This window comes from Arachis ipaensis, chromosome B10 (assembly GCF_000816755.2).
Source record: "Arachis ipaensis cultivar K30076 chromosome B10, Araip1.1, whole genome shotgun sequence".
In the NCBI taxonomy this organism is placed as follows: Eukaryota; Viridiplantae; Streptophyta; class Magnoliopsida; order Fabales; family Fabaceae; genus Arachis; species Arachis ipaensis.
Genome location: NC_029794.2, coordinates 53403409 through 53411181, shown reverse-complemented (window position 1 = coordinate 53411181; position 7773 = coordinate 53403409). Strand labels below are relative to the sequence as shown.

The 7773-nt window shown below is 34.1% G+C and overlaps 1 long non-coding RNA gene across 1 annotated transcript; it reads right to left on the bottom strand.

The window, feature by feature from the left end:
• Nucleotides 2190-4900, bottom strand: LOC107624404. Its single transcript, XR_001616875.2, has 4 exons — nt 4476-4900; nt 3372-3567; nt 2524-2604; nt 2190-2293 (listed from the first exon to the last, which is right to left on the bottom strand). It is a non-coding gene; the product is annotated as an uncharacterized LOC107624404 (long non-coding RNA).

The window sequence follows — 7773 nt, the reverse complement described above, 5'->3', positions numbered from 1 at the left end:
TTTAAGTTTCTGACCTTCACAAAATTTGGACGGATCAGTCCCTCCGTCCAAATGCTTCCGTCAAGGACTGATCCGTCCAAATGCCTCCACCAGGGACTGATCCTACCAAGTTTTGTGAAGGTCAGGGACTTAAAAGTATTTTTTAATGGTCAAAAATAAAAATGTCCACGGAACAAAAGTTCAGGAACCTATTTGTTATTTTCTCTTAATATTTTAATATATGTTTTATACAAATAATTAATTTAATATATATTTTACATAAATAATTAATTTGATAATTAACTTTTAGTATATACTTAAAATAATTGATTCATAATGATCACCTATATTTTCAATAGCAGGGGAACAATCTTACAATAATTCAAAACTTGACCTAATCCCCCAATCAAGTCTTATCCGTATCATAAAATGGATTTTTCCCCAATGAAGTTGACATTGTCGTATAAAAGTTTTCCTTATAAAGGACAATAAAGCTTGGTCCCTTGATCAATGGTTTATCTATGGTTCAATTTCCGCGTAATTAGTAACATTGCTTTGACAAGTACGCTATGGTTTTTCAGACCAAGGATGCGCAGCAAAGCTAAAATTAAAAATCAATATTTTAATCAACGGTCAACCATGAAGAGATACAAACACAAAACGCCTTTGGGTTGCAAAGATAATCAGAACTTCTAATACGGTCTCGGTCTCCGAATTCTGGTCCATGGTTGCTATTTACTTTCGATTTTTTAGGCGTTGATATTTCTTCTTTTATGTCCTGCTAGTAGTGGTACACAATAACAACAATAAAGTTTTGTCCCATTAAGTAGGATCGACTACATAAATCAAATTACATATAAATCTCATTTGACTATTTTATGAATGGTCTTCTTAGTTCTTTCTTTGTCTTTCACCATTTATCCATCTTCCATCTCATCTACTCTCTTGACTCAGTGCTCTGTCAGTCGTCTTCTCACATGTCCAAACTACCTGAGACGCGATTCTACCATCTTTTCTACAATGGGTGCTACTCCAACTCTCTCTTATATCTTCGTTCCTTATTTTATCCAATCGCGTATGATCACTCATCCATCTCAACATCTTCATCTCTGCTACACTTAGCTTATATTCGTGCTCCCTTTTGGCCGCCCAACACTCTATACCATAAAGCATAGCCGTTCTTATAACAGTGCGATATAATTTACCTTTAAGTTTTAAAGGCACTTTTTTGTCACATATAAAATCATATGCACTCCGCCATTTTGACTAACCTGCTTGGATCCTATGATTTATATCATGTTCAATCTATCTATTATCTTATATGATGCACTCAAGATATTTAAAACTTTTAACTTTTCGTAAGATGTTTTCTCCAATCTTCACCTCTATATTAGGATTTTTCCTTCGCAGACCGAACTTACATTCCATATATCCTGTCTTATTACGGTTTATGCGCAGGCCATACACTTTCAGAGCTTCTCTCCATAAGTCCAACTTCTTATTTAGGTCTTTCCTTGGCTCTCCCATAAGGACGATATCATCGGCAAAAAGCATGCACCATATCATAGGCTCTTGGATGTGCTCTGTGAATACATCCAAAACTGATGTGAAAAAGTATGAACTTAAGGATGATCCCTGGAGTGTGTGTGGTTCAAAGATTAATTTTTATGCCTAGGAATATCATTACTAGGAATATGATTCTTTGGAATAATATTACCAAGTATATAGTATTCCTATGTTTGGTTTGTAAAAATAAAATCTTATCTTTAGTAAATTTTTATTGACTCTAAATTTTTTAAATTTATTAAAATACCCCTAAGATTAAATATGTTTAATTAAAATTAACATAAAATACATATCTAAATTTTCAAAAATTCTATAATTCATAATTCGTCTAATAATCCATAATTAAACTTATATAAAACAAATCTCAATGATTCTAACCACATATGTATTAAAAAGCTTTACTATTATCCAAATTAAAGTTACAAAGAAGTCTCAAAAAGTTAAAATTTACTAACAAACGCACAACTCTTGTACAAGAACGCAAACATAAAAAAACAAATCAGCATCTATATATCATGAAAAAAAAATTAGGATGTATCAATTAAAACAACAATTCAGAAAGAGGCCATTGTCAGCAATCACTCATGTGGGCCTTTTCATCTCCTAAGATCAGAAAAATTAAACTACAAATGGGACACATGTGAGCCTTTTCATCTCACTTGTATATCTTTAGCTTCCTTGGCTTTCTCACTGGTGTGCTCAACGAAGTTTGGATGTTTAGGAGTAGATGATAGTATATATAGTAGATCTATTCAGCAAAACAGAGGAAATAAATTGAACCTATCAATGAACTAGTAGTAAATTCAAACAGTAAGAATAGATTTTGATTTTCAACTTTTCACCAGTTAATATATAGTTTAAAAGATGAAAAGTAACAATTAAAAAGTCAAGCAAGTAAACATACGCTTGCCTAAGCTTTGGCTAATTATATAATTTACTATGATGGCAATAATAATTTTTAAAGCATATATATCTTACTTTGAGGTTTGGAGTTAATATAGGAAAACTAACACCTTTCACATCTTAAATGCCTTCCAATACATCCTTTGCATCTGCCAACTGAATTTGGTTTCAAAGATGTGAAATCAATTTGTCAGATAACGTATGTTGAAACAGCCTGAAAAAATTTAAACAACTAATCATATAAAATAACATAAAAATAAATTAAATCGTAGTCATAAAATTTATTTCCAACACAACCAACTTTTTAGTTGCTAATTTTTTAGTATAAACAATGTCTACATATTAATGGAGGTAAAAGCCAATTGTGGCCATAACAGCATAACTAGCCAAATTCCTGAAATAAAAAATATATATATATAATACAGCATAGAGCTCTCAGGTCTTTTGCACTGCTAATTCTCCAACTTTTGTAACTGTACGGTTCTAAAATTATGGCCATCAAGTTTAGTTCACAATGCAATCAAAGACACACATCCCCTTTTGTCCTTTCTTCATTTCACTTCATATATCTATCTATAATTCTATATATCTATCTTTCTATCTATGTCAATGTTAATGTTAAGGTGGCCTTTCGTATTCATAATATAAACAGCAGAGTAGTCTGGCTCATGCACCCCTTTTTTTTAAAAAACACACCCTTCTATTTCAACTCTCTTCTCAATGATTTAATTATTTTTTAAGTCCCTCTCTTTTTGTCACATGTAATTTCCCTTTCCTGCCCCCATTTTCTTTTTTTTCTTTATCAATTATGTACATGTGAATCTCGAATCTATCCTCTACTTTATTTAACATAAATACCAAATAGTCAACAAGTAGAATTTTAGTGGTAAATGAAAAGCAAATAACAAAGAGTTGACACGAACCTGAAGACGAGCTATTGTTTTGTGATCAGGAACTTTCTCAAAAATGGCTGCTACTTCTTCTTCAGCACCGAAGTTGAAGCACACGAATTCCATAACGGAGAACATGTTGGATGCATTGAGGCATAGTAGGTACCATATGAAGAGGTACTTTGCCAATTACTTAGAGAAGAGAAGAAGGATAATGAAACTCCATCACCTGATGGAGAAAATGGAGCAAGTCATAGATGACATGATCAAGCCAAAGGAGTATGCAATGCAGGAATTGTTTTAGTTTTTTAACAATCAAATTAATAAATAAGAATAATTTCTACTCTTTGAATAATAATTCTACTCTAATATGCCAGGTTTAAATTTAGACTTGAAATGAAAAACTGAAACCCATAAAAAAACTCCTTCAATATTCTTGAAATCTAAATTTATTGTTGTATTGCATTTCAACAAAAGAGTGGCAGAGAATTAAAGATAATAATAAAAGAAGGCAGAAAAAAGGAACAAAAATTAGCATGTTTTTAAAGAGATTGATTTTAGGCATAAATGAAAACAAAGTAGCAATTAGGAACTTTACTACTACTACTATTATGCTAATATCATAAGTTCCTAAGCTACAACTACTTCATTTCAACCAACATAAAACCGAACAAGATCCTTAATATGCAACAAGATAAGAAATGAAATTAAATGCTTTGCAAGTTATATAAGATTCTAAATGAGTAAAGAAGTGAAGCCTTAAACAGAGGAGGCAACAGAGCAGCAAACAAAGGGGAGATGAGGAAGATTGAGCAATCATTCAAGCCAAATTAAGCATGTAAAAATATGTTTTTGTCAGATTCAAGAAAAGAAACCATAAACTTAAATTCTTTATTGAGGCAAATTAAGCATATAAAAATATATTTTTGTCATATTCAAGCCAAATTAAGCATGTAAAAATATGTCACAAGCTTAAACTCTTTATTGAGGCAAATCATCAAATATGTTGTTTGCATGCAACATAATCATAGAGAACGTATAAGAAATCAAGCAAAATAAAAAATAACTAATCAAATTAGCAGTCTATTGCAGGAAATTAGTGTAATATGATGTAGAAAGCATAAAAAGAACCCAAACCTTAATGAGAGATTCAAAGAAAATTCGCAGAGAGAAACAATGCGAACATGAACTCGAAGAAGAGAAGGAAACCAGTCTTCCGTTTAGGGTAACGGTGGCACCGGCGTAGCTCCGATGGCGGTGGCGTTGGTGAAGCCTCCACTGTTTTGGAAAAAAACTCAAACCTTAATATGAGATTCGAAGAAAATTCACAGAGAAAAGCAGTGTGAACATGAATTGGAGAAGAGAAGGAGACGAATCTTCTGTTTAGAGTAATGGCGGCGCCAGTACCGGCTCCGGTGGCGGTGGCGTTGGTGAAGCTCACTGATTTGGGGGAAAAACCGCTTTGCTAGGGTTCGTTCTCGAGAGAAAAATGAAGAAGAAGGTGAAGGCTAGTATTAAATAATAGGGGTAATTTAGTCTTTTTGTTTCATTATTTACATTCCATTCCCATTGGAATGAGAGATAATTAGGGGGGAGATGTGAATTGGATTAGTGGTAATTCAATTCCAAGGAATAAAAGTTACCTTGGAATGTTTTTTTTAACTTTGAACCACACATAGGAATTTTATATTCCCATCTTAAAATTCCTGGGAATGTTCTATAATTCCCCCCAACCACACACACCCCTGGTGTAATCCTATACCAATAGAAAATTCCTCTGTCACACCACCTTGAGTCTTCACACTTGTTGTGACCCCATCATACATGTCTTTAATTGCACGAATATATGCGATCCTTACCCTCTTCTTCTCTAAAACCTTCCATAAGACCTCTCTTAGCACCCTATCGTATGCTTTTTCCAAATCAATAAACACCATATGTAGATCCCTTTTATTACTATGATACCTCTCCATCATCCTTCTTAATAGGTATATCGCTTCGGTGGTAGATCTGGCATAAAACCAAATTGGTTCTCTGTTACTTGTGCCTCTTTTCTCAACCTCCATTCTATCACCCTTTTCCATAACTTTATGGTATGGCTCATGAGTTTGATCCCTCTATAGTTTTCACAACTTTGTATATCCCCCTTATTCTTGTAGATAGGTTCCAAGGTACTCTTTCTCCACTCATCAAGCATCTTCTTTGACATTAAAATCTCATTAAAAAGCTTAGTTAACCAATTGATTTCTTTTTCTCTAAGGCCCTCCCAAACTTCAACCAGGATATTATCAGGTCCTACTGCCCTGACATTTTTTATCTGCTTTAGAGTCTCTTTTATCTCAAAGTCACGAATCCTTCGATAGTAGTCAAAATTTTGATCTTTTTCCCTTATGCATAACCGACCAAGGCTCGGAAGAGTCTTATGTTTTTCATTAAAAGACCCATAGAAGTAGCTCTTCCACCTTTCATTAATCTTCTCCTCTTGAGCCAACACCTCTCCGTCTTTATCCTTTATGCATTTAACCTGATCCAAATCTCTCGTTCTTCTTTCATGTCTCTTTACGATTCTATATATATTTTTTACTCCTTCTTTCGTGCCTAAAGACTAGTAGAGACCCTCATATGCTCTTGTTCTTGCTTCACTTACAGCCACTTTTGTCTCGTTCTTAACCGCCTTATATTTTTTCTAATTATCTGCATTGCGGCATAAAGACCACTCTTTAAAGTATTCCCTTTTTACCTTTATCTTTTCTTGTACAATCGCATTCCACCACCAGGATTCCTTGTCTCTTGGTCTTATCCCTTTAGATTCACCAAAACTTCCTTTTACTGTTCTTCTGATAACTTCTGCCATCTCCCTCCATATCTTCTTCACGCTTCCATTCCCATCCCACTTTGCCTCTTCTCCTACCCGTCTTAGGAAGTTTCTTTGTTCCTCACTTTTTATCCGCCACCACCTCGTCCTTGGGTTTTTCATATGATGTCTTTTCCTCAAATTTTTCTCAACGCCAAAATCCATGACGAGCATCCTATGTTGTGTTGTTAAACTCTCTCCCGAGATAATTTTACAATTAATGCAAAATTTTCGGTTGACTCTCCTCAACGATGTCTTTTTCTCAAATTTTGTTCAACGCCAAAATCCATGACAAGCATCCTATGTTGTGTTGTTAAACTCTCTCCCGGAATAATTTTACAATAATGTAAAATTTTCGGTCGACTCTCCTCAACAAGAAGAAGTCGATTTGAGAACTTGTCATGCCACTCTTATAGGTTATAAGATGTTCGTCTCTCTTTTTAAAACATGTATTTGTGATAAGAAGGTCAAAGGTTGAGAAAAAATCCAAAATAGTTTTAACCTCGGCATTGATCACCCCGAAACCATGGCCTTCGTGAATACTTCCATACCCAGTCACTTCTCTTCCAACATGGCCATTTAAATCTCCTCCTAAGAAAATCTTATCTCCCGAAGGTATTTCTTGGACCAAACTCTCTAGATCCTCCTAAAACCTTATCTTGTGCTGTTCGCCCGAACCCACTTGCGGTACATAGACGCTAATCACAAAAAAAGTACCTCCCTCCAACTGATAAATTATTAGTCGAACTATTTAAATTATAATTAATAAATATAACTTTTAAGAATATAATTTAATTCGAATAAATTATATATTAAAAAAATACTAAATATAATGAAAAGTAGCTTAGCCTAGTGGTTACCAAGCTGTTACACATGCTAGAGGTCCCACGCAGTGTGCTAATTCACCGTGTATTGACTAGTGGTTTAGCTTCAATTCGCACTGATTTTCTTTCTTAAATGGTTAGAACTTTCGATTGGGTCGATTTAGAGTTTGCCTTATTGATTTTACGGTCGTATCGATTAGTTCGATTTAATTTTTGCACCTATAATTCTCTCTAAAAAAGAAAAAAAAAAGGTTTTTTTTTTTTTATTTTTTTAAACTTGTTCACTTCAAAAATATTATTAAACATTATTTTTTAGATAATAAAAATAAAATGAACAAACATATATAAATAATGATAGGGGTTAAGTATTTTTTTCGTCCCTAAGATCTTGGGTCAAAATTAAAATCGTCTCCGACCTTTTTTTTCGTTATTAATATCATCCCCAACGTTACAAAACATTATAAAATCGTCCTTTCTCTAATTTTTGGACAAAAATACCCTTCATCCATCATTTACCCTCATTTGTTCTTTTTCCTTCAACAACACAAAGAGAGGAGGGAGAGCAAGAAACGAAGAAAAGAAGAGAGGGAAGGGTGGAGAATAAAGACGACAAAAAAGAGAAGAGGAAGAAGAAGGCGCCGCCGGTGAGAAAGGACGTCGTTGTTGACGTTCTCCTTTGGCGCTGACTCTTCTCTATTGCGCTCTTTCTCGCACAGTGCTGACTTGCGTTCTTTCTCTCTCGCAGCGCCACGCCTTC